Raw genomic sequence first — 27,431 nt, 5'->3', positions numbered from 1 at the left:
TTGCACACAAAACAGGGGAGGCGGTCCTTTGCTTCAGGCAGCAAAAGGCCCTGGCCTAGTTGGCAAGAAATTCAAACCTTCTGAATTGCCCATCTAGCTAAAAATAATGGGAATCCGGTCATCACTTTCTTCCTGGATAATAAAACCTAGTGCACCTTATGTTTAAGGTCCAGCAACTGATGTTCAGGATCTAGAACCCTCAACTGGGGAACAGATCCTCCATGCCTAGCTTTAGACATGAGTAGCATATAAAATGCGAGTAGATAAATAGGTACCACCTTGGTGGGAAGGTAACGGCATTCCGTAACTAGTCGTGCTGGCCACGTGACCACAGAAACTCTCTTTGGACAAATGCTGGCTCTATGGCTTCGAAATGGGGATGACCACCATACCCAAGAGACAGACACGACTGAACTAAATGTCAAGGGGAAACTTTACTATCCATGCCATCAGCTTAACTGTGACAGGCAAGGCAGTTTATGAGATAAGAACTACCCAACTTATTGGTGTTTTGCACCATTGGGGACATTTATTGTTCTGGCATGATTGCTGCCTAGTGACTGTAAATATTGATTTCAGTTTTTCTACTCCATGGGTCAGAAACTTAGGTACAAAGCACACATTAGTTGGTTTCTAAACCACACATTTCTCTCAGCTCACAGAAACATGGCTTTTAAACATGCTTTCTTATCACCTGATTTCAGTGGAGTCTTATTCATTTGGGGCGGTAGCATACTGCCCCATCTCTGCCCCCCGCCCCAGCCATTCCACTCCTGTCTGACTCCTTAACAGCCATACAGGACCAGTGCTCCGTGTCACCCTTTGCTATTCAAATGTATGAATGTTTGCTTGCCTGTGTGTACATCAGTTTCTACATTTTTGTCCTTGGCTCTGCTCTGCTCTGCTCTGCTCTGCTCTGCTCCCCCACCTACCTGTGTTATGCCTTCACCAACAAAAAAAGAGCGCCAGCTTCCAGCAACCCAGCACTGGATTCTAAAGTAATGGGAAGTGGTTTAGCTGCATCAAGGTCACTATTTCAGATAATTCTCTTAACTTGAAAACCACGTGTCAGCATTTCTGTTCATAAGCCATGCAAGGAAAGTTTTGTTTTCCAAGACCATGCAAAACAGTGCAAATGATTTCTGAATACAGCAACCATGAATGGGTGAAGACTAAAAGTAATCTTTCTTTTTCATATATATATTCATTTCCTTGGGACACTAGCTTTATTTTCTCTCAAATGAGTCATGAACTTCTAAGGCATAATCTACCCCATTATTTCAAAGAAAAAATGTTGCTCATAAATGTTTCAGGGATGTAGAAGCCATCTATATCCTTGTATATCTCCTTCTGCATCATATATACATCCACTGTAGCTTTATGTATTAATTGTTAGAATTATAAAGTATTTCATTTTTTAAAAAGCAAATCCATTTTGCTTTCCTTATGCATCACCTCTGAGCTTTACATAGTATGCTCTACAGATTACCAAATCCCCATTGATTCAGTGGGCCTAACTTTAGTTGTTGTTTACTACTAGAGGTAAAGGTAAAGGTTCCCCTTGACAATTTTTTGTCCAGTCGTGTTCGACTCTAGGGGGTGGTGCTCATCCCCGTTTCCAAGCCATTCAGCCAGCGTTTTTGTCCAAAGACAATCTTCCGTGGTCACATGGCCAGTGCAACTTAGACACGGAACGCTGTTACCTTCCCACCGAGGTGGTCCCTATTTATCTACTCGCATTTGCATGCTTTCGAACCGCTAGGTTGGCGGGAGTTACTACTAGAACTCAACCAATATTTTTGTAATGTTGGAAATGTCTTAATACTAGGCTTTCCTGATTATTACTCTCATTACTACTATTGTAATTATATGATTTCCATTTTTGCTGATGATTCTGAAGTGCATCTGTGTTTCTGTTTCAAAAGTCAAAAAACCAACAATCACCTTAATATTTTCTCAGTTATAAATTGTATAGGACAGCATAGCATACTATAGGAAAAGAATAATGCATTGTATCATTTGAAAAGGATGTTTCATATGGGGGGGGGAGGGAAGAGTACCTTTAGGTACTCCTAAATTGAGTATTTATTTGAATTTGTCCTGTAGCTTTAACAGAAAAAAAAATACTTCTAATTAGTGAAAGATATTTATGATTTGAAATATGAATTCATAGAATCCTGCAGAAGCTGCAGAGTTTTAAAACACCAGCTATTTGAGAGAGATTCTCCTTTTGCCTGTTGACTTTGCTGCTATTTGACTTTTCTCCCTCTGAGATCATGGAGGATCAGCTCACATATGGTGATTTTATGAGTTAGTTCCCGGCCCCAGTCATATCTTTACTGGCACTGCTCTGCTGAGCTACTATAATGTCATTGCCTGCTGTAGGGCTGGGAGTCCTCAGGGTAAAAAATTGACAGACATTAGTTGATGGAGACTAGCCAGATGAAAAATGGATTTGCAGTACTTTGTTCAATTATTTTTTTACAAGGAAACAAACTAATTTTGTAGTTGAATTCTTTTTCTGATGAGGTCTATGTTACTCTGTTCTTTCAGACTTGATTTTTATTTTGATTCTTCAGACTTGATTTGTTATTATGTTGTTACTCTGCTTGCAATAAAATATAGTTGTACAACAGCCAGCCCACTGTACAGAAACAGGGTACCTTTAAAACTTTTCAAGCCTTTTGTGTCTTTAATTAGAAATTTCCTAATTCAGACTGTGGCTTCAGACTGTTTTATTGTTTCCTGTTGACTGTGCCCCTTCTACTTGTCTGCCCCTCTGATGGTTAATTGAAGATTATTGCCCTATTTGCCTCAGTGTGATTTCCTTCTCTTATCCTGTGCAAACACTTTTATTACAAATGTCCTCCCATTATCATTTTTATTACTGACCTAATGTTATTTTGAAATAAGAATGAACAGAAGACCATAAATGAGAAGGAAATCGGAGCTGAAATATATCTGAACACTCCAAGCTATTAAAAAGGCAGTTAAGAGGCCATTTATTAGTAATACTCCTATTAGTTTATATTGGTTCCTATATATTAGTTTGCTAGCCTCTGCCAGGAGGGTGCCTCTGTGCACGACCTTGCCAACATGCACAAAGGTGACCAAACATTTTTTAAAAATATTTTTAATTTTATTTCAATTTAATTTTTTAAAAGTTTGCCAGCCTATTAGCGGGGGGGGGGGGGGGAAGCACAGGGACTGGCCAGCCTGCAAGAGCGGTGGCCTCTCAAGATAGCAGTGATAGCGATGGTGGAGAAAGAGGAGGCAGCAGCAAGAAAAGGTAGAGAACAGATGGGCAGTGGGCAGTCAGGATTTTTTCTTGGACAGCCACAGCACTTAAAAGATTCTTACTGTATCTTCAGTGCAATCTATTTTATCTCTCACTTGAGTGATTCTTCTGTTCACATTGGAAAAGTTTATTCTTCTGCGAGAAGGGTCCACACAAGTTTTCGGGTCACCGGTTTACTGGCATGTACGTTTCCTCATAAACAAGTTTCCCAGATTTATTCATGAGTAAGGAGGTGGGGATGTGGTGGCGCTGTGGGCTAAACCGCAGAAGCCTGTGCTGCAGGGTCAGAAGACCATCAGTCATAAGATCGAATCCAGCTCTTGTCGCTTTGTCCCAGCTCCTCGCCAACCTAGCAGATTGAAAGCATACAAATGTGAGTAGATAAATAGGTACCACCTCAGTGGGAATGCAAAACAGCGTTCCCTAGTCATGCTGGCCACGTGACCACGGAAACTGTCTTTGGACAAGCGCTGACTCTATGGCTTGAAAATGGGATGAGCACCACCTCCCAGAGTTGGACACGGCTGGATTAAAAATGTCAAGGGGAACCTTTACCTTTACCTAAGGAGGTGGTAGCAGTGGTAGGGCAAGTAGTACTGGCATGATGAGAAGATGTCAAGGTGAAGGTTGAGGAGGCATAAGGTAGATAACCCGACTTTTTCCTGCTTTTCTCCTCACCTGGGACTGTGCTGCTTTATGGGGTGGTGCCCATGGAACTGACATAACCCCCTTTCCTGCTTTTTCTCACAGCTACCATTCAGCTGGCCAAAGTGGCTTTCCATGTTGTTGTTGTTTTTAAATAAAGTCACTGGCCTGTCAAAAGAGCAGTGCCTCAACCAAGCATGGTATTAGAATTGCACTGGATCAGTTAGTGAAATATTTTTTAAAAGGAAAATAAAAACAGAGGAGGTTTCTCCATCCTCGCTTTTAATATCCAGCTCTTGAGAAGGCAGGATGGATCTATCTAAATAGACACACTTGTTGATTTTCCAGTTTGGTTCAAACCAAACTGTGCCAATAGTGATCCAAATACTGATCTATATGCCCATCTGGACAGTCCCTTGGTTGCTTCCAACTTGACAGCACCTCTCTCTCTCTCTCTCTCTCTCTCTCTCTCTCTCTCTCTCTCACACACACACACACACACACACACACACACACACAGAGAGAGAGAGAGAGAGAGAGAGAGAGAGAGAGAGAGAGAGAGCCCAGCCCAGCACAAAAGCAAATTTGTACAAGTGAATGGAAGAAGCCAGGAATATGCTGGAGGAGGCAGTTAGAGTTACATGTAAACAGAAGCCACCCAGATTCTTAAACTGATCCCATTCAACAAGGTTCCAAATCAGTAGCATATATCCAGCAAAGTAAATTATTGACACACACCCCACAGTCCATAACAAAGAAGAGCAATCTGAATAAAAAGATGAATGATATATATATATATCAGGGGCCGTCTCATTCTGCCTGTGACGCCTGTGTTGCAGCCAGAGCCATTGTTTATTTTTTAGTGGCCAGTCAGTCCAGAAGAGTGGCTGGTCAGCTGGGAAGCTTTGAACTGAAGTGCAAAAAGCAAGCTGTTCGTTGTAATCGGCGCACTTAATTCACCCTGCTTTGCATGCAGCTCCACGCTGTCTTCGTCTTGCCATATAAGGATTCTGTGGCATCTTCCTTGCAGCACCCAGCCTCTCCTGGAAAAAGCCAAAGATGGCTTTGTTGCATATTCCAGGTCTGTGCTGTAGGCCCCAGTCCTTTCTGGTCTGCAGGGTAGCAGCCATTCCCTTCCTGCGCATCTCCCTGCAGGTAAGTTATTCTGGCTCTTTTTGCATATCTCAGGAGAATACCCTTTATTTAATATACCTCCCTGTTTTTGAGGCTGGAGGGAGGGGTTTCCCACCCCTGATGGATGAATGAAAGGAAGTGAATCAGCAAATAGAGTTCTTGCTTGGGTTGCAGGCTTTTTTAAAAAAAAAAAATCAGCGGTAGATGTCTTTTGCCTTAAGAGCTATTTCTCCCTTTTTGTGCAAATTCAGCTTGCATTTCTATTTAAGTATTCATCCTAGGTAATCTTAAGGTGAGTGCTTAATGTTCTTGAGACTGGGAAGCAGCACAACCCCCCCCCCCCCCGGCTTTAGGAATCCATATTCTGTGGGTTTGTGGCAATATTTCTATTTGTCCAGCATTTGGTATCAATACGTTTGTTAAATTGTTCATATTTTCTGTGATATATGGGCTCGGTGTGTGGATTTATAAAGACTCATCCTTTGTGTAGAAATGTACAGTGTCAGTACAGAATTTGTTAACGGCAACTTCTGCACTACCTTTTTTTCTGCATATATTGTTTCTGTGTGGTTTTTCACTCGTCCACCTTAAACGTCCAGTTTGGTTGTGAACCCATTAAGCACCCAAAGCTGCATTCACATGAATGTAGGGAGACAGATTGAATGACAAGCTGTTTGTGAGGAATATTACTTCATCCTCCGAATATTAAGTGAAGTCACACGGATCTGTCCCACAGCTAGTCCTTTAGCACTGCTTAGGGATGCCAGGCCTCTGGAGTTTCAGGCCCCCTGACCCATGGGTGGAGTTATGAAAAGCAAGGTGGTGGCAAAGGCGGAGCCTGTTATTGCAATAGGAAATAAAGAGGGAGGTAATATATTTTTCCATATTTGCAAACTGTATGTGATGTGTGTGTCTCAATGTTCACCTTTTGGTGCCTCCCACACAATAAATAGCTTGAAAAGTGACTTTTTGAACTACAGCAACCACGGTGGCTGACGGATTCTGGGAGTTATAGTTTGGTAGTTTGTCATTTGGATGGACAGGTGTTTGGTGCTTCCCAGCCACACCTCATCCGGCTGACCACTCAGAGGGAGTGGCTGGAGACGGTGGGGCAGGGGGAATCCAGGGCACTGCCTCTGAGTGGGTGCTCACGGGGACTGGGAAGTGCCAAAAGGCCTCTTTGTCCAAAGGACAAACTGGCACGTACCACCAAAATGACCATTCATGACCATCTCTAGTTCAAAGAAGTTGGCTTTTCTAAGCTTTGTCAGAGTGAGATGGATGGATCGATAGACCAAAGATTGGAAGCGGTCTGTTTTGGCTCTCACAGTCTGCCTGTCCTCCTAAACATAACATGGCCCAGCTGTGAGGCAGAAAGAGATTAAGGCACAGAAAACAGAAGAGCAAAGAGAAAAATACGAGTGTGAGTTTTGTGGCAAAAGTGCTGCAGCCACTTATTTTGGAATCCTGATGGGAGCTAAAAACCCTCAAGATTTGGAACATTGCTGAATTGGCAGATACCAGTCTTTCTTTCTTATGGGAGGAATGTACTAATTGCTGTAACTGCTAATGAAAATTACTGCACTGCACTTCTCATAGGCTGGTTACTCCTTTTGACTCATTTCTTCAGGCACAAGTTCTCATGTGCTGGAAAAATCTGGCTGGACAGTGGTGACTGCGAGGAGCTGGACATGGTGTGCCAGAAGCCATTTCTGCCTGTATCATTGTGTACTTGATTGGTTTATGATGGGTTGTTGTCCTTATTTTTAAAAATGATATCCTACTTTATTCTATATGAAAAAAACAAAGACAATATAACAACAGATACAAAATAAAAGAATAATCTATCATTCATACAAGATTACCAGATGAAAGGCGGCATTAAAGAGCAATCAAACAGCTCTACAGAAAGCCAAAATTAAAAATAAATAAGTTATATTAAGGAAGAAGAAAGCTAAACTATCTTTTTTCAGGAAGATTTTTTTTAAAAAAAAATTAGCAATGGAGCACACAAAAGGAAAGGTAATCTAAATTCTGTATCAAAGAGCTTTACAGCAGAAACAGAACAAACTCTTACCACCAAATGTGTCAGGTGGAGAGCAATGGGGCTTTCATAAGAACCACAGTGGCCAATCATAATTCAGAGTTGGTTGTCATGTGGCTCACAGAGGTAGCACATGATTCCCTCAGCTGTTTTTGAACCTGAATGAGATGGCTGGACAGTGTCATCTAAGCCAGTGGTCCCCAACCTTGGGCCTCCAGATGTTCTTGGACTTCAACACCCAGATATCCTGGCCAGCAGAGGTGGTGGTGAAGGCTTCTGGGAGTTGTGGTCCAAGAACATCTGGAGGCCCAAGGTTGGGGACCGCTGATCTAAGCCACTGGTTCTTAACCTTGGGTTACTCAGGAGTTTTGGACTGCAACTCCCAGAAGCCTTCACCACCAACTGTGCTGACTGGGGTTTCTGGGAGTTGCAGTTCAAAAGCATATGAGTAACAAAGGTTAAGAACCACTGATCTAAGCTACCAACATGAATTTGACCCAACTCCGGGAGGCAGTGGAAGACAGGAGGGCCTGGCGTGTTCTGGTGTCGGACACGACTAAACGACTAAACAACAACAAACATGCTGTCCTGCCCTGCTTTTTAAATTTTTATTGCCCTCCATGGAAAGAACAGAAGAATTATACCCCTCTATGGACATGATCCTTCTTTCAAACAAGGTGTAGCCCCCCTTTCCTTCTTTTTAGCCAAAGGTCTATCATGTGAAGTGGCTCTGGGAGGTTCTGGACCCAGAAAAACTGCCCCTCCCCAACCCAAATAACTTGCCCACCCTGTCCTAAAGGATGGGTAGATTCACAGAGAATACCAGAGCGTGGAAGATTGAAGATTTCCAGCCTCTAGACAAGGTACTCTTTCAAGGAGCTTTTTCCTATATTTGGCTGAAGCAGCTGAAAGGTAAAAAAAAATGCTTTTTAGCTCTCCTTGCAGGTTCCTTGAGCTTCAGTACTTATACAAATGCACATGCATGTGAACAGTATACTGTAGAAAATACAATGCATTAATGGCATTTGTTAAATCACTACATTTGTCAGCATGATCTCTCCTTGACACATAGAAAAAACTCTTGTTGTTCTTGTTACTGCTGCTGCTGCTGCTGTTATACCTATACACTTAAAGGCAAGTTCCTTCTGCAAAGAATTCGCACTTAGGCACAAGGGTAGTGTTTATGGAAGAAGCAGGCAACATATGGCCCCCTACCCATCTTGACTACAACTCCCAGTATCCCTGGCCATTAGCTATTCTGCCTGGGACCAATGAGAGTTTGACAGTTTCAATTTTGAACATGCTGGAGATCATGTTTGGAGGAGTTATTTTTGAACAACAACTCCCAGATTCCCTCAGCTACCATACAGGTGTTCTTGGCTAAGGAATACTGGGAACTGTCATCAAAAAAAGTATTATTTTTAAACTCTGCATTACAGCTGCCTATGCTGACTTCTTAACTTGTGGCAATTCACCATTGAGATTTATACTGATAGACTTAAAACCAGCAAGCATATGTAATAGGATTCTGACCAGCAAGTTCTAAGGGACACTTCTCTACTTGCATGCTGGCCCAGTATTGCAAACAATTTTTAAATGCATCTTAGGATGGTTGCTTATGCATTAACAAAGGACAGGATGCTTTACCAAAAAGGAGGACAAAAGAGAACACAAATTTGCATAACATTTTCATAGGATAGGGTATGTGCATATGCAAATTTAGAAATGTCCTCTTTTGCTATATTTTATTGGCAGACCTTCTTCTTTAGGGAGGCGATGAGTCAGTGGTTACCATATGCAGCTGGGAAGGAAAATGGCTCCCATCTCTTCCCTTGGGACCACTAATGAATGTTTCTGAAAAACAATTTTAATTGTTTCACCCCCGCTCTTGGAGAGCACCAGTCTGACTCATCGATATCTCAGTGCAATTAATGCAGTTACTGTTTAGCTAACCTCATTACAGTCTCCTGAAAAATAATGGCCTAGTGTGAGGGTCAATAAAGCACAGTTTGGGACTTCTCTGGTTATCCAACTTCACAACCAGTCTGTGCAAGATAAGCTTAGGAAGCTATATTAACTGAGGGAGGTTAAACACATATCTACAAAATAAAATTGAAGCTAATGAACAAACACTCACAGCAGCTACAGAAGTCAAATGTCAAATATCACATCCCTCTGTGTCAGTCCAACATTGGGTTTTGTTTCTGGTCTTCTTAGGTTACAAACCTAAATACAGAACACAGGAAGGTAACTTGTTGACACTGACTAGTGGTAAATGTCCTGAGTTTCAATAACATTCTTTCCATTTGTACCTGGAAATTCTGGGGTATTGAGTGCAAAGCAGAAGCCCCATCCTGCCACCTGGAAATTTACATAATAACCTTAGAACTGCAGAGCTGGAAGGGGTGCTTTGTATAACTGAATCTAGCCCCTTGTCAAAAAGGCTCAGTGGGGAATTGAACTCCCAACCGTTGGTTCCACAGCCAGATACCTAAAGCACTGATCACCTAACCCTTAACAGAAAGTAATGGCAGAACCCAATAGTGGGGCTGTCCATGGTAGAATGACAAAGTTCAGTAGAACCTGGAAGGTGACAGTAGAGCCCCCCCCCCCCAATGCATTCCCAAAAGAGGGCTTGCGGAGTTTGGAAATCAACTCACGTGAGTTTTGGATAGCATAGAAAGCTACAAGGGGGAGAAGAAGGAAAATTCTGCCCTAACTGCTACCAGCACAACGTTGGCTTTAACCCATGGTCATATTAAACACAGTGCAATTTATTTCTGAGTGTCCAGTTGATTTCCAAACATTCTCTCCTACACACTGTTTACTGTCAATCATCCCCATTTACCAGAGGTAGCCTAATTGTTACTCATTAAAGACATGGTGGCTCCCTCTATGGGAGAGTCCCGCTGGTGGCCAAAACTGTATTATACTGTATGGCCTTTGATTTGTAAAAGTGGAAATTGTCCTTCATATGTTTTTCAAAGAAATGTTTTCTGTGTATTTTATTTTACATTGCTCTAGGAGGCTTGGTAGGCAATTCACAAATAAGTCCTAGTTTTCAGTCATCCTTCTATGGGTATAGGGTTGTAATATGTCCACCAGAATGTGCCTAGTTTAATCAGAAATAAGGAAATATTAATATAACTTTAATCTTTACACACACACACACACTACACACACACACACACACGTATGGATTTGTACCAGAATTTATGTATTCATCTGTGACTTTTTGCATAATTAACTATGACTCATGATTGTCCTTTTAAGGATGAGCTGTTCATTAAGGGGGGTCTCCCAAAAGACTCCATCAAGCATCTTTAATTACTATAGTCAGTTCCCATATCCTCAGACACTTTCTGCTCTTTCTGATATGCCTGTTCTATAGAGAAAACAACTAGGAGGAGAAATTTAAAAAAAACCCTCCATGTTACCAATGCTATGATAAAGCCAGGGCTTTTGGGGGTCAAATTAACAGCACTTGTTGATTAGCAGGGACAAAAATAGTATTTGTCCCACTTCCTTTGGTTTCCCTGCACCCTCTTAACTTACCTGTAATTCTCACAGTGGCTGCAAGTGGAAGAATTTCCAAAGTATTCTGGAGCAGCTTGGTCTTGAACAGGCAATTAAGACTCATTAACATTATGAGATATCTGCTTCTGGTGTAAATGAAAACAATTGGAGCCTGTTTGCTAATATGGGTCAATACAGAGACTGCATAGTATACTCTCCTGAAAACATGGCTATAAGTACTGACATGATGAACAGCCTAGCTGTAAATTTTAACAGAACAGTTGTTACAGACAGCTGCATGTAACACTAGTCTTTCTGTACTGACAGGACAACTTCTAGCTGGCTGGATTGTTCTGTGAGGTGAGTATGTAGCAGCAGAGCCAGAGGCTGAGAATTTGTGCCTCACATGAAAAAAAGCCAGCCTGTGCAGCCTTGGGCAAGCTGCACAGTCCCAGGGAGTCCCCAGAAGAAAAGGAATGGGAGACCACACCTGAACACTCCATACAAAAGACTGCCATAAGTCAGATTTGTTGGCATGTAATTATTAATAATTAGAACTGCTTCAGGGGGTATGGTTGGAATTGAAGAAATGATTAGCAGAGAGAGCATGTCATACTGAACTATTTGAAGGTCTCACCTCACACCTTTGTCAATACTTTGTGATGGTAGGGAATTTTGAAGGATGAAAGTTGCTTCACCTGAGGGGTGAGGTCCTATAAATCAGTACTTAGTGGAAGCCTGACTGCTGACTATTTAGAAACTGGAGCTGAGAAAACACCTAAGAATTGCAGATTTTAAAAAGACTGCCCCCTGGGTCCATCAGCTTCCTGCTTCCTCCCTAGGTGTATTCTTAGCTCTAGTTTCATAACACTGTCAGCTGAATGGCTGCCAAGTCACAATCTGGCATTTTTTTTCCCAAAGGTATTTTTCTGAAAAGGAGTGGGGAGAAGTCCTCATCATCTTGCACATCTGAGTAATAATGGTGACTGAATGTCATTCATGTCCGCCACCCGCTGAGTATTCAGGTTCCCTCCATAGAATTGGGAAGGGTTTTGCATTCATTGTACCCCTGCCTAGAGTCACAAAAATGAAAAGGGATGCCAGTTTCTTGGCTCAAGCCTAGCTTCATCCTTTTCTTGACCAACATATCGCAACAGTGCCAATACTCTTTCCCCAAGCAGCTTCATCCCTGTGCTGTTTTAAGTGTGTAGCAAGCTTGCTATTCGTCTGTGCCATCAGGGCGCTGTCAGCAAAATGTAGGAAAGGCCTGCACCTTTAGTGGCCCTACTATTGTATTTTGGAAGAAAATAGAGTAAGAGCTGAAAGTGGTGTACAAGGAACTATTGGAAATACTGTATAGTGCAGTAGTAGGTCATGTTCCACATTGCTTGTCTGCTAAAAGAGATTCGAATGTACTGGACTACCCAGACTATTGTTTTGTGCCCCCCTCTTGCTTTTGACTTAAGGTGATGTAATGAATTATGTAATAACTTCTAGAGGTTCCTGTCATTAATAGTCATTAATCGTTTGTAAGCCTATCAGCTCTCCTAGTTTTGTAAGCCTATCAGCTCTCCTAAGAGATTACTGAAGGTTGGAATAGAGAGGTTCCAGGTCCAGTTGACCCCCATTTGAGTTGAGATGAGTCCTTGTCTCAACCAGGCTGTCCCACTGGCACCCTTTCCCAAGTCTGTTCCCAATTAAAAACCTCTAAGAAACCAAATTATAACCATGAGTCTTAGAGACCTTTAGAACTCTCAGAACTCAGGAAAACACTGGACTCAAAGTGGCTTAGTTTTGTGGCCTGTAAGTAATCCAATTAAGTATGGATTACCAATTAAGTACCTGTTCAAGAGACCAAGCATAAGTTCTTAAATATTACTGTTTTATTAGAAAAATAAAGATTTAGATAAATTCAGTTTGTTGCAAAGCATAGCATTCAAAATCATTTCCATAACTACAGGTAGTTAGAATCTTAGCAAATCCCAGCTACAAAAACAAAATAAGAAAATTCTAGTAACTAGAAAACAGGAAAGGCTAGCCCCCTTTTCTATTCTCCTACTAAAAACTACATCTTACCATTGGGAACTCCAAAGTCCATTCAAAAATCAAAAATCCATGGTAAAATCCATTAATCCAAAAATGAGTTAGAAAAAGAGTCAAAAAAGAGTCTCTCTCTCTGTATCATCCTGTCATTTTCTTCACACACTGAAAAAAACCCCTTCTTCACTCTACACTGGCGTAAGCCAATCAGGATGAAGGATTCTTGTCTCTCTCCACCTCCTCTTCTCATGAGAACTGCAGATGTTGTTGACATTCTTCCTCGATGTTATGACTTCTCGTCTTCGTCTTCGCCAAGCTTAGCCTTGGCCACGCTATCTACATGATAACATTCCCGGCTAGCTGCAAAGGAAAAACAGTTCTCGATGCTTCTAGTAAAATGACACAGGCTGAGATGATTTCCTTCTACTCCATTCCATGACTACAAATCCCATTTAGAAATTTCATTTTAGCTTCAATAACCTAGATCATGACAGACTTATTTTCACAAGGTTTTATTTTACATCTTTTAATAATTAATGTTTAACAGTTTTTGAATAATGTGATTTTTTATATCTATAATTGTTTTAATGGGGGGGGGGGTTCCCAGTGAGCCATATTGGATAGAGGGATGGACTAGGACTTTGGAGACCTGAGTTCAAATCCCCACTCAGCTACGGAAACTCACTGGGCATGTGTGGAAGTGGTAAAACCATTCCTTAGATATCATACTTACCTTGAAAGCCCTACTGAGGTTGCTATAAGTTGGTTCCAATTTAATGGCAAATTATTTATGTAAATTATTTTAACATTTGTGTTTTTAAATCCTTTTGTAAGCTACCATGAGTTCCTCTGCAGGGAATAAAGCAGGGTAGAAAACAAACAAAGTAAATAAGTAAGATATTCTAATTTAATGCCAATTCCTGTCCTTTCTTGTCTTCTTCTTTGACAGTGTGAAACTAGCCACCCTTCCTTCAGGATACACTTCATGTGCAAATGTGTATTCTGTGCACATTTGCTGGTTTGCCAAATTTATATTTAATGTGTTTAATATAATTTTCATGGGTCTGATTTATCCCAAGAAAGAAAGGGTGGGCTACGTAAGGATGAAAGGAAGATAATGCAATGAAGGTAAAGGAATACTTTGTTCTAATCTTCAACAAGGAAGATAATACGACAACCCGCACCTAAATCAATACTTTTGTGTGCACATCTGACAACATGAAATTAAGGAGTTATGTTTACACACAGAACAATAAAACTGAGCTAAACATTCGTGAAATGAAGTAGTTAAAAAACATAATATATTCTCATTTAGTTGCAAATAGCCTTTCACGAGCATCATAGATTGTTGTTCTGTCTCCTCACCCCCCTTTTATCCTCCTTTTAAGCCTTAATCTTTGATGACGAGACATGCTGTGCATTTGCAAAGACTCATAATTTAATAGCAGGTATCCCAATAGGAGGACTACTAAACCATACAGCCTTCTTCTAACTATGAGCCACTAAATCGCTTTTCCCGGCAGGGCATAGCTCATAGCATTGTGTGTGACACGCGAACTCTCAATTAACATACGTTGTTGTTGTACCCCACAGCGACAAATGTGTTCAAATAAGTTAGGCTATTCATATGCCACACTCCTTTGTCCTTTTATACCACCAGGCAGCATAACTCTGAAATGTAAGCTTGCAATTAGTTACACGTCTATTGATGCAAGTGGAATGGGTTGGTTTGTTTACTTGTTTGGTTGTGCTGATACGCTTATGGAAAGAAGTGTTTGGTAGAAAGACAGCTAAATAAAAAGTACTGCAAAGCTATTTCAGGCGTGGGGGGGGAGGAAGACAAACATTGTAATCAAGATCTTGGAGTACTCAGGTACATCCTAAGATATTCTGCAGAGTGGAATATGGAACTCCTTCTCACCCATGTGCACCTAAATGCTAGTACCCAAAGCTAGCCAAGCTGTTGCAAAATATGAGGTAGAAAATCCTGCAATCACCTCTTCATTTCCCTGGCAGCAAAAGTATAATAGTAACAGTGTGAATGATTATCAGCGTACTGCCTGATCATGAAGTTGCCTGACTGTTGCCTGAGGCAGCTGCCTCATATTACCTAATGGTACGGCCAGCTGTGAGAGTACCTCAGTAAACATGGCAGCATGTAAGACAGAAAGCAACAACATTTTCCCTCCCTTAGTACTTTTAAATGTTTTTTTAGATTATTTTAATTCTGTGCTTTTATATAATTGCTCGTTTATTTAATTCTGCTTTTTTTTAATGCTTTTGTAACTTACTGCCTTTTTCATTCATGTTAAGAGCCTCCTTGGCTATTGTACCAGGATAAAGGTGGCATACAAATAAAATGAAAGAACAGCAAACAATGAATAAAGAGGAGCACAGACATTACAGTGGTGCCTCGATTTACGAACTTAATCTGTCCCAGAAGATGTTCGTATGTCAAAAAGTTCATAAGTCAAATCGGCATTTCCCATAGGAATGCAATGAAAATCAATTAATCTGTTACGGCTGTTTTTTGTATGTATGTAGAGGCGCCGTTTGTAAACTGGTTAAACTGATTAAACTGATTAATCCGTCCTCTACCACTAGGGAGGCCAGTTGTCATTGTCTTTGTGTTAACTGTTCACTTCCTGCAGTATCACAGATTGCCTTTACAGTATCACACCAGCTTGATCGCTCTTTTTACTGTGGAAATGGAGTGCAGTTACAGAGCAGAGTGCAAAATTATCACAATGTATCTTACAATGACAGGATTTTAGTTCAGCCTATTGATGTTTTTGTGAGAAATTAAATTAGAATCTCTCTGAAGTGAGAAGTTAGGCAATTTGGTTCATGTTCCAATGAAAACATGCTGTTGAAACCAATAGTTAGCTGGCCAACTGCTCCCAGTTAATGGGGTTGTTCTTTTTTTTTTTTTACAGTTATTCCAGCGATTTCAAGTATACAGTAGATATCATAGTCCGTTGTATCCCTCCCCACCACGGTTTTCCTTTTAATCAAAAGAAGCTTCAGGAAGCTCCTTCAAGAGATAGATTATAAAGAGATTGACTTTTCCATTCAAAGCCACAGACTGTCCAGTCTGCTGCTTTGATTTTGAAAAGAGGTGGCGATAGCTGTGGCTCATTGAGAGGACACATGATTTTTTTTTCCTAGATGGATCCAGGTTCTATTTCTTGGGGCTGTTGTTGTTTCGACTTAAATATCATCATATAATGCCTATGTAAACAATCAGTCAATCCTTCCATGCTTCTTGTGGTTCTTCTTTGCTTATTTTGCACAGAGATGGATAGTGCAAATTATAGAAACCTTGTTGAGGACTTGTCTAAGGGTAAGGAATCTCATGCGGCTTGAAAATTCCTCGTTGTGGTTTTTAATGCACAGCAGCCTGAATGAGTATGAACCATTCAGCGACTATTCCTAGACAGCAAGTAGGCCAGGACTGTGCCAAAGTGCTGTTACCTACGAAAGGCAAATTAAATGTCTAGTGCTTGCAAAGAAAATAAAGTGACAAAATCTGACAGCAAGAAGTTCCAGGTAAAGATCTATCCTCACTCACCCATGACTTTGTATCAGTGGAGCATTAGACTTTTTACATGCAGAGACAGACACTCAAAAGAGTAAATTTGTAGGTGGTCTCCCTGCAGAGAGCTGCCACATCTTTTTGAAGGGGTCTCATTAAGTGCTTGTGATGGGGTACACACTATAATCCCATTATCCCTCATTTACCACCACTGTAAGTGTGCCAACAAAGAAAAAATGGCAACAAAATCAGCAGTAGCCCAAGAGAATCCTGGTCATTTCCCCTTCTCTTTTGTTCCACATGATAAAATGGTCCTATGATGTGATGTGATGAAACGCATCATAAGCTTCCCTTTGCTAGAGAAACTGATATCGCAAGTCAGTGGCAATTGTGGCAGTTTTCCTTGATTCAAGATGGTGCAGGATCTTGTATCATGTCATAAGGCAGAAAGACAAGTGTCCTTATAGTAGCTTATGATTTTAAAAAAGTGTTACCAAGCTGGCTGTATTGGTATGCACACACTATCAAGTCAATTATGACTTATGGTAGAGAGGGCTCAGAAGTGATTTATCATTCCCTTCTTCTCTGGGGTATCGTGAGATTGTGCAGCTTGTCCCAGGCCACACAGGATGGTTCATCTAGGATGCATTGTGGGCTACTGAAGTCCCAATCCTTGTCTCTGCAGCCAGATGACTAACTCACTGAGCTATCCAGCCATCTCTCTCTCTCTCTCTCTCTCTCTCTCTCTCTCTCTCTCTGTGTGTAATACACACACACACACACACACACACACACACACACACACACACACAGAATTGCTGGATAAACTGAAAATCTGCTTTGAAGAACAGGAATAGATAACCAGTAATTAGAAAGATAGGACCTTGCTGATCAGATTATCAAGAAACTCTCCAGAACATTGGAAAAGGACAAGAAATATAACTCCACAAAACCCCACTCAGTGGTGTCTGATGCCAGGATATAAATAGGGCAATACATGTGACATTAGGTATAAATACCACCCAGGCAGAGAACACCTTATGGCAGGAGCTAGAAATCACCTCCATCTTGCTTTTGTCATGTCCATAACTTTCCCTGGAGGTCAGAAGGCCATCAGCCAAGAGTGCTTAGTAGCTTCTTTACAAAAACAAAATGTGAACAGAATGTTGTTATGTGCCATCAAATGGCTTCCAAGTTAACAAGAAGAAGTTCAAGGAGTGGTTTATTATTGCCCTGCACGTTTCCATGGCCAGCAAGGGATTGTTTCCCGAATAGCCGTCTGATTGTCTCTCCACTGTATCACACTGGGTCTCATGGAATATCCCTCCAGAAAGCCAGATGAATCTAAGGTTGCCATACTCCAGTTCGGCGCATCTGGGAGCTGCATATTTTGCAAAGGTGGCATTCTCATTTGCATAACATGTAGGTTTGTATATGATGAAATTTAAGACAAAATGTTTCATATTATTCAAGTTAAATCTATTAAATTTTGCGTTGTTTTTCTACCAAAATGTTTCCACTTCTGCATCATTTGACCAGGCTATTGATCTGAGGTAGACTATTGATCTGAGGCAGCTAGCAAGAGTATAATGGTTAAGGTGTTGGACTTGGAAAATAGAAACCAATCCCTGTTTAATTACAAAGCTTGCCTGATATCCTTGGGCCAGTCAATACTTCTCAGTCAAACCTACTTTATAGAGTTGTTTTTGGAATAAGAGAGGGCAAGGGGAACCTTATAGGGCAGCAGCCATGTGCGTTCCTCATGCAAATAAATAAAGAGAAAATGACATTTTGCCACCTCCACGTCCACTAGCTCCATTTCTATTTCATATCTATGACTATATTGCTGTGAGGAATTCGATTCCCATCTGAGTGCGAAATTTCACTTACTGGACTACACTACACTATTCCTCAGCCAGAATAGTTGCTGATCAATTTGGTTCTGAGAACTATAGCCTGAGAAAGTATTTGTGCCAATCTCTCATTCCTAATAAGTGAAGATATATCCATTTTCTATATATATTTAATGAAATATAAGGCTAATTTAATTTGTTGTTGTTAAATTAAGTCATGTCCGACTCTTTGTGACCCCATGGACCAGAGCACGTGACCCCATGGACCAGGAGATAGGCCCTCCTATCTTCCACTGCCTTCCGGAGTTGTGTCAAATCCATGTTGGTTGCTTCAATGACTCTGTCCAACCATCTCATCCTCTGTCGTCCCCTTCTCCTCTTGCCTTCACACTTTCCCAACATCAGGGTCTTTTCCAAGGAGTTTTCTCATGGGATGGCCAAAGTATTGGAGCCCCAGCTTCAGGATCTGTCCTTCCAGTGAGCACTCAGGGTTGATTTCCTTCAATATAGATAGGTTTGTTATTTTTGCAGTCCGGGGGACTCTCAAGAGTCTCCTGCAGCACCACCCGTATCTTATTGTTGTCAATGACAGATCTTGTCTTTCCTTACACATCTTCATAGCAGGCAGAGATTTAATTTTTCCTTAGAGTTGATTTATTTGGAATCTGGCAACTGGTGTACTTCTCTAAGAAATGTCTGAGGCTACCGCTACCAAATTTCTTTAACAGAATATTTGAAGTAACCATCATTGGTTACAAAATTCTGGCTGGTTATTTCATGAACCTGCAGTTGTAGAAGAAGCTCTCTTGAAAAGGAGATATTGTCTGTTCTCAATGAAGATAAATCTTGCTAAACAACTCTTACGTTTCACAGCATCACAATGTTGTTGAGTATTAAAATGATTTTGACCAGTACCCTAACTTCACACAATTTATAAAACAAAATATAACCATCAGTACTGATAATCCACTTCCCAAACTCCTGAACAAAAATGTTGTAATTGTTGCCAAACAAGAGGGTTGTCAGCAACCGAAATATGACTGAAATAGAACATTTATTGCAAAATAAATCAGAAATATGACATTTAAAAAGGTCAAAATACGACTTTTTGGACAAAAGAAAAACTACATAATTCTCACCAGATTATTCATAAACATGTTTTAACTTGCCAGTACTTATACATTCAAATAAAGATTGCAGAAAAACCATTGCATGCCATAGAAATCCTTGCCGCCTATGGGTTTTGAACAGTTCCTTTATCTGTTGACTCCCTGTTTATGCCTTCTGATGTCCTGCCTACATTATTATTAGCAATCTGTTTACCTGCTTTCTCATGTCTGCTTTGACATTCTAATCTTGGTTTCAGATTTGCCTGCATGCTATATGTTCTTTGCTTTTTATTTTGTCAAATATAGTTTTAAAATAAAATAGAGGCTAAAAGTTTCTCCTACTGTTCTGTACAAAAGAGTTGCGCCACTAATGCTTAAATAGTTTGCGGGGAGGCCATAGCTGCATTGATGCAAGCGTAGATTATGTTGTTAACAGCCTTAGTACTAACTGCAGTGCAGAATGATGGAAATGAACAATAATGGTGCTTGAGGGGATAGAAAAAAAGAAAATCCTACAGTATGGGTTGACAGTGTCGGAGAATAGCAGAGATGCCCTTTGTTATATGCTTCTAACCTCTGAAAGATTTATGGGGCAGGTTTTTATTGATGCAGGACAGGTCAATCAGTATTATCATCAGTTCATCAATAATACCAGTCTGGGGCTCCGTTGTTAGCAAAAAATAATTTGCGTTGTGTCTGATGGGGTGGAGTGGAGATTGTGCTAGTTAATACAATGAATGAAGTCTAATGTCATGCTGTGGCTCAGTAGTAGGGCACATTGCAATGCAGGGCAGGGTTACTCTATGAAGGAAGACTCTGGAGACAATGCTGCCCAGAAGGACCAAGACACTCACTCACTACAAAGCAGCTTCTTATTCTCCCAGGTTCCCGGCTTCTTCACATGTGCTGGGATGGTCCTTTTCTTCTCCCTGCAGCTCCTGATGCCACCACCACCCATATGCTCCAAATTGCCCCCTCCCCCCAAAAAAATACAGAAAATATTGTGCTGGCGGGAGCTGATCTGCTGGTGGAACAGGTTAACTTGATACCATTCAAAAGAAATCCCAGAAGCTAAAATGTACCTGTGTGTCTGCCTTCACTGAGGCCCGGAATTAAACTAATATCAGAATACAGTTATTGTGTACATAGAATGCATATCCCCAAGAAAACATAAGTATGAAAATATCTTTTTCTGATTTACTTTTATTTCTATGTGATATAAACATATGAAATTAGATTGTATAATGGACTAACTTAGTGTCTCATTGTCTTTTCCAAGACATACAGTAATTTCTGCCTCTATATAAAGGGAGCAGACTGTATTTCCTGAGGGGCAGGAGGGATTCAGTCATTCAAAATCAAGTACAAAAGTCCAGTCAAAGAGAAATTGCTTAACCATTTCGATTTATCACCACTGTAGACAAGAGGGGGGGGGAGGTAATTAAATAAAGCTGTACCTGAATTTAAACAAGAAAGCAAAGGGCATGTAGGCAGTCCCTCCATTTTAGAATACATCAAAATTCAGTGTTTTTCTCAATTTATGTGCAGCTTTTATCTGTCTCACATCATTTAATGTAAAATATTTCTTTCACTTAGACAGAAAATAAATTATTTCAAAGAATGTAGCAGAAAAACTGACACGTTCAATGCATTTGTTTGTTTGTTTGTTTGTTTAGAACATTTCTATTCCACTCTATTTTGCAGTCTCAGGGTGAAGAACAGCAACAAAATTAATATAAAAGCAATTCAATTTTGAAACATTTAAAAGCATCAAAAACATTAAAACTGTATGCAGACATTAAAAACACAATAATTGTAAGGAAACCTCATCAGCCTACTACCTTAATCCCTAAATGCCTCAGTGAAGAACCATGTTTTATGGTGGTGCCAAAATGAAGTTACTGTTGGTCCCAGGAGAGCCTCTGAGGAAAAGGCATTCCCTAAATGAGGTGCAGCAATAGAGAAAGCTTTTGCCAATTTCTCCGCTTAGTGGATGGTTCTCCATGGCAGGACACAGAAGAACCCCCCCCCCCTGCAAAGATCTTAGTGATAGGTAGGTGTATATAGAGAAAGGCATTCCCTCATGTTCTTCTTCTTAATCCATTGGAGAACAGATTCTCACAATGGGATGGACGTAGGCAAAAATCTTACTGAAAAATCTTACACCAGCATAGCAAAGTTTGTGTAAATCTCATTGGAAAATTGCCTCAAGTTAGAAGAAATTAGAATAGGCTGTTGCTGTTGTGCACGAAGACACATGGCTTGATGTGCAACAGCAAATGTCTGTACTCACCTCTTAACTTGAGGCAAATAGACAGTGAGATATATGTATACCCAGTTCCATTATGCCAGCAGGTTTCAATTAATAGGATTTTTGCCATCCTTTTTATAAAAAGTTCAGGAAAGTGAGACAGTATAAAGGTGAAAGTATAAAAGTTCAAAAATTCTGTTTCAAAGGGTCTTGTTCTTGAAAAAAAATTAGCATTACAGGTAGACATTACTGTTGGCATTATCTATGTCAGAGGTAAATAACTCTTCCTCTTGAAAAGAAAGAAAGGGAGGGATCTGGGATTTTACAGAAAGGGTATCCCTGCAACATAGCTTTATTTTGAGCCAAAAGCTGTCTCTGCCACTTCCTCACTGTTCCAGCATATGACTATAAGTGCAAACAATTGAAGGCAGGGATGGGCAAACTGAAGCAGATGCGTCAGGCAACAGATTGGGGTGCCATGAAAGAACAACAAATCATTGGCTGTACATAGCTTTACTACCAAGAATGGAGAGATTTTCAGCCCCATGTACCAAGACAATTTGGCTGGCTGTGGGTACAATGCACCTTGACATGGTAAGGGAACATTTTCTCTTCCACCTCAGGTAGCAAAATGCCTTGGATCAAACTTAATAAAAGGACATAAGCAATAAGTCTGTAGAAAATACTTGCAAAATTCTTCACTTTCGTTGATTTAGGCTATTTCAACTTGACAGGGCACTGAATGAAGAATTTTCAAACTCTGAAGGATACTTTACTTCCAAATAAGGAGAGTTATTTTTCTCCCAACAGGGGCTCTGTGCAAAACTGCCATCAAGAAGTGAAGTAAGCACACAAACACAGCAAAACAGAGAAGAACTGGCTGATGGTTTAAAATAATGCATTAGAATATGTCTAATCCTTGAAAATCCACGCAACAAAGTGGCAACCTGACATTTTGCGTAATTTTACTTATTCACAGTAAAGCACTAGTGTACTGTTTGCATAAATTTGCTTCCTCTATAGAAAACAAAACAAAAACGATTCTCATTCTCTTGTTGAGAGTGCCACAAAATAGTTCACCTACTCATGGATCAGGGGTAGAGAGGAGGACAAATCATTTTATCCGTTATTCATTTTATCCGTTATTCGTCAAGGTTAACAGATCAATGAATATGAATATACGAATATTATTTGATGAATCGATGGATCAATCTGTTGATTTGTCTGCACTTTAAACTGCTCTAAAACTGGCCCTTAAGCATCTAGAGACATCAAACTTGCAGGGAAGCTTCCTCCGACACTTTTCTACAACTCCCAAATGTTTGGTGAACATTGGATCATGGATTTCCGAGTTATATAGTCACAAAGAGGACCCCCAGGAAAACTCCCCCCAGGTACTTAGAGACTCCAGAATCACAATGGAGCTTCCTATGTCTTTGCCCAACACGCCTGCCAACTTTGGTAAAGATTGGATATCGGACATCCAAGTTATCCACCCACAAATTGGGTCCCTCCAGGAGAGTTTACCACACGGCACAGAAGCCCATTCTGCCTACCGGTCGCTGATCAACTGACCAGAAGCTAATAGTCAGCCACCCCCACACACAGACAGCCACCCCAACAGCCTACCCCCACACCCTTTCCTTTCCCTACCTTAGTCCCCACCCCACTCACACCAACACCCTCTTACCTTAATCCTACTGCTGAGGTTTCCATCAGGCCTTCACAGCCACGGCATGTAAAAAATGAGACTGGCTGCCCTGTACAAAGATGGTGGCTGTGGCTTCATTTTGGGTAGGGAAGCTGCAGCTGCATCTTTGCAAAGGGCAGCCAGGATTCCCTTAAGGCAGGCTAAGGGAATCCAGGCTGCACTTTGCGAAGATGGCAGCTGCAGCTTCCCTCCCCTAAATGTCTCCAATTTTAAATGCATGGCTCCAAGGCCAGAAGACCTTGGCAGCAGCGATTAATGTAAGAGGGTTTCGGTGGGGGTGGGGTGGCATGGGACCTAAGGTAGGGAAAGGAAGGGGTGGGGTAGGCTTTGGTATTGGGTGGCTGTACAGGGTGGTGGCTACCTTTCTGGTGCTGATCAGCCGATCAGCACCCAGTACGCAGAATGGTATTTTGTTTTTGTTTTGTTTTTAAATACAAAGGATGAATAAAAACTGGTACATATTCATCCCTTCGTATTTGTGAGGGTCTCTGGAACCCACAAATACAGATTGATGAATATTTAATGAATCAGCTATATTCATCGGGAAAAGCGATCCATTTTTCTATTCGTCCCTACCTCTAATCAGGGGTGAGCCTAGCAAGGATTTACACTCCTAGTGTACACTATAGTTCAGACAAATGGAAACAGAGTTCTTCCATCTTGGAGCAGACCTGCTTCTTCTTCCTCACACAGCCATGACCTCTCAAATCTCCTGCTCAACAAATTCGTCTGTATCAACCATAAAATTGCAGTGCCCTTGTTACTTCTCTTTTTACATCCTTGTGTGAGGGAGATAGCAGATGGACTCCTAGAGCTAGTCAAGCACCTTCATACCATTAGTCTGCAAGGTTATGAGGACGTGTTAGAGTTTTCGCAGCCTCGCATGCTGCCTCTAGTAGGTGTGGCCAGAAGGGACATTTCTGGCCTGCAGTGATTCTCAGTCACTAAAAGCACTAACTACAGATGGGCATGAATCAGAAAAATGGTGATTCGTTTTAATTTGTGATTCATCAAGGTCGATAAACCACAAATTATGATAATTTTTACAGATTTTTTTTTTCTGATGAATTGATTTGTCAATTCATTTTTTTACTTTAGAACCCTATAAAACAGCCCCTCCCAGACACCTAGAGACACCAAACTCACAAATAGGCTCCTCTACAAGCCCTGCAAGTTTTGTGAAAACTGAATTCAAGAAAACACCCTTTAGCAGCTGGCTTGGGGAAGCCTAATCTTCACCAATCTGAGAGATATTGTAGATGTGAGTCAGAGGAAGCTTCCTTGCAATTTTGACATCTCTAGGTGCCTGTGGCGTGTGCGTTTTATAGTCAAATGAATTGACAAATCAAAATCACTAAAAATTCATTGATTCATGGTTCATTGTGGACATTCTTTCATACAAATATGAATCTATGAATTAGTGATTTTTGAATGAATTTGGTGATTTGTTTTTTTTAAATTTGTGCCCATCTCTTGCACTAATTAATAATTCCTTCCCTTCTTCTGATTCAAAGAGAGACCTGCCTCTGCTCTCCCTTTCTTTCCCCTCTGTCCGTCTGCTGAAGTAGTCTGTTGTGGCCTGTGGCTGAAAGTCAGCCAGCCATTTGCTCAGATTGTATATCTGTTCAACTGTGAGTGATTGAAAACTTTTATTCTTTCCCCTACTTATGTCTCAGAGTGAGTTACTGAGACTATAAGTGCCAGTTGATGGTGGATTGATCTGGGGAACTTGAAGCTATTCTTCTCTATCAGTCCCTGTTTTTCTGCTGTACATCTAGAGGAATTTAATCAGAAAATTCAAAATCCTGCAATATGTTCTTGGGACTTACATATTGTAGTTGTTAAGTGAATCTCACTTGGTTTTGGCAAGATTGAAAGGTTTCTCAATGGTCAGATAATGAGCCTTAGAGTTTGGCAAGCTGCCCATTTAGATCCTTTCTTGAATATCTTAAGACTCAACAAGTGGCCAACCTGGGAATTCTGCCCAAGACTAACAGTAGGTAAACAACAAGTCCTAAATAGTACCATGTTGAACAAGTGTCTGTCTCATAAGTGAGTGCTGAAAGCATTAAGAATCCAAAGAGAGATTCATATATGAAAGGAGTGATTGTCAAGGAGTGCCTCCTCACCCAAAGAAGCATTTTTAAAAACAATTTTTTAAAACTCGAAAAACCTCTTCATATCCTTCAGTGCTTTTTTTTTTTTTAAAAAAATTAAAATTTGGGAATGTTAGGCTCTGGGATATTATCAACTAAAAAAACAGTCTAACAAGCAAAAGATCAGACATAGGTCTCAACAAAATTTGAGTCAAATAATATACAAATTGGAATATAATAAGAGAAATAAATTAGAAATACAATGTAAATATTTAATCAAGCGCCCGCTCAGATCTGTTTATGATTTACACAAAATTAAATAGTTGTGTATCATCATGACTGGGTATAGTCATGATGATACACTGCACTGAAAACCTTGTGATGCCTTCTGCTACAAAAGGCACCTAATTTACATAAATATACACAATAAAACAAGAGGACTACAATAAATATGTGTGATTAAAATAAAAATGCCAACTGAAAATGCAAGAAAATATATGCAACAGAACTGTAAAGAGGCATGTTATGCACCATAAAGTCAGAATCAACTTACAATTGCTCTAATAGGGCTTTCAAAGTAAATGAGATATTTAAGGATTTTTTTTTTCAGTTCCAGTCCCACAGTAAGCTTCTATAGCCAAGCTGGGATTTGAATCCAGGTCCCCTCAGTCCTAGTCTGTCACTTTGTCTATTAAATACACTGGGTATCCCCAAACATATATAGTCACATTGAAAACGTTTAAATATATCAGCCATGTTTCCATTGCAGGGTTTTAAATTTTTGGTAAAATTCTCTTTAGAAGTATAAAGATCCACAGAAGAGAATAACTACAAGTTCCAAAGAGCCCACCGCTTTCTTATTAACTAGCACTTAGAGTCTTAATAATTTACTCTGAGATGCTTTTAGGACAAAAAAAAAATTTTTTTTTGCTTACATTTGTTTGAAACTACTGATTTGTGTACATTGCTTTCTTTATTGCACACATACCAGTGACCAACCAAACAGATTAACAGCAGCAAACAGTTGCTACCAATCAACAAAAGAGAGGGATAGAACATCAGCAGAGAGGCAGGATTCTCTTTGACCTTCAAAAGCTGGAAGGAACTATTGGTCCCTCCTGTTCTTTCAAACTACAGACAGCATTCAAGCTTGTAAATAAAACTCCAACAGAACTGTATTTCAGCAGAACTTACAAAAAAATTCAGAGACAGAATTTCTCAGTCATCTCAATAAACACTGAGTGAAAGAATCTAAGAAAATTGAAATATACATACCATTTATAGGCACTGCATGCCCTTTTGAATCACAGAAACCCTTTGGCAATAATCAAAAATGATTTTTTTTAAAAAAAAATTGCCACATTTCTGCTTCTGATAAATTGTTGAATTCCTTCCGTTGTCTTACATCTTTTAAACATCTTCCATTTCTTAATGGAATATAGTTATGCCAATAATCCAAAAATGAATTTGTCTAGAGCTGCTAACAGGTTGACACAGTGAGGGATCTGAGCTATGGCCATTTACAAGGTTACCATGGTGACCGGTACATCTTTTGTAAAAGCTATTTGCCATGTTATGATTAACTGCAGATTCTTAAAGAACTCAGCATGGTTCAGAGTGTGTGTGTGAGAGAAGTATTCCTACCCAACCAGATTTATGATTGCTGTCATTAAAGTAATCGTACATAATAAAATTAAATATTTAACATTAATAGAACTCTTACCACCAATCTCTCTCTGCTTTTTCTTCCTTATGTTGTGCTTGAAATAACACAGCACAGGACAATCATGCCAGACCTTGCTACATTTTTTTTGAAAAAAGTACATTTTGCTAGTATTTAATGTTCAAACAGCAATGCAAAACTGGAGGACCTACTTATAAAGTATCTATTACTGCATAAATTTGTTTCTGTATGCAAAACCATGTGTTCATCCATTCAAAAACATTACACCTTAAGCTGTACAACAGGAATAAACAACATTTAGAGGGGGAACAGGGATGTGGTGGCGCTGCAGGCTAAACTGCAGAAGCCTGTGCTGCAGGGTCAGAAGACCAAGCAGTCGTAAGATCAAATCCACACGACGGAGTGAGCTCCCGTCGCTTATCCCAGCTCCCGCCAACCTAGCGGTTCGAAAGCATGCAAATGCAAGTAGATAAATAGGGACCACTTCAGTGGGAAGGTAACAGCGTTCTGTGTCT

General features: G+C 40.3%; 1 protein-coding gene and 1 long non-coding RNA gene across 5 annotated transcripts in view; one reads left to right on the top strand and one right to left on the bottom strand.

The window, feature by feature from the left end:
* RAB3C (RAB3C, member RAS oncogene family) overlaps nucleotides 1–27,431 on the top strand; it is a 152,465-nt gene that overhangs the window by 109,909 nt on the left and 15,125 nt on the right. The window lies entirely within an intron of this gene.
* On the bottom strand, nucleotides 869–27,191 carry LOC144586399 (uncharacterized). 3 transcript variants are annotated; one of them, XR_013541203.1, is made up of 4 exons: nucleotides 12,714–27,191; nucleotides 9,259–9,347; nucleotides 7,945–8,026; nucleotides 869–3,647 (listed from the first exon to the last, which is right to left on the bottom strand). It is a non-coding gene; the product is annotated as an uncharacterized LOC144586399 (long non-coding RNA). The 3 variants fall into 3 exon arrangements; XR_013541202.1 differs by having other exon boundaries at nucleotides 9,259–27,191; XR_013541201.1 differs by having other exon boundaries at nucleotides 7,945–27,191.

The sequence above is a fragment of the Pogona vitticeps genome, chromosome 2, assembly GCF_051106095.1.
Source record: "Pogona vitticeps strain Pit_001003342236 chromosome 2, PviZW2.1, whole genome shotgun sequence".
Lineage (NCBI taxonomy): Eukaryota > Metazoa > Chordata > Lepidosauria > Squamata > Agamidae > Pogona > Pogona vitticeps.
The sequence above is the reverse complement of the archived record's forward strand: the minus strand, read 5'-3'. Positions and strand labels throughout refer to the sequence as shown.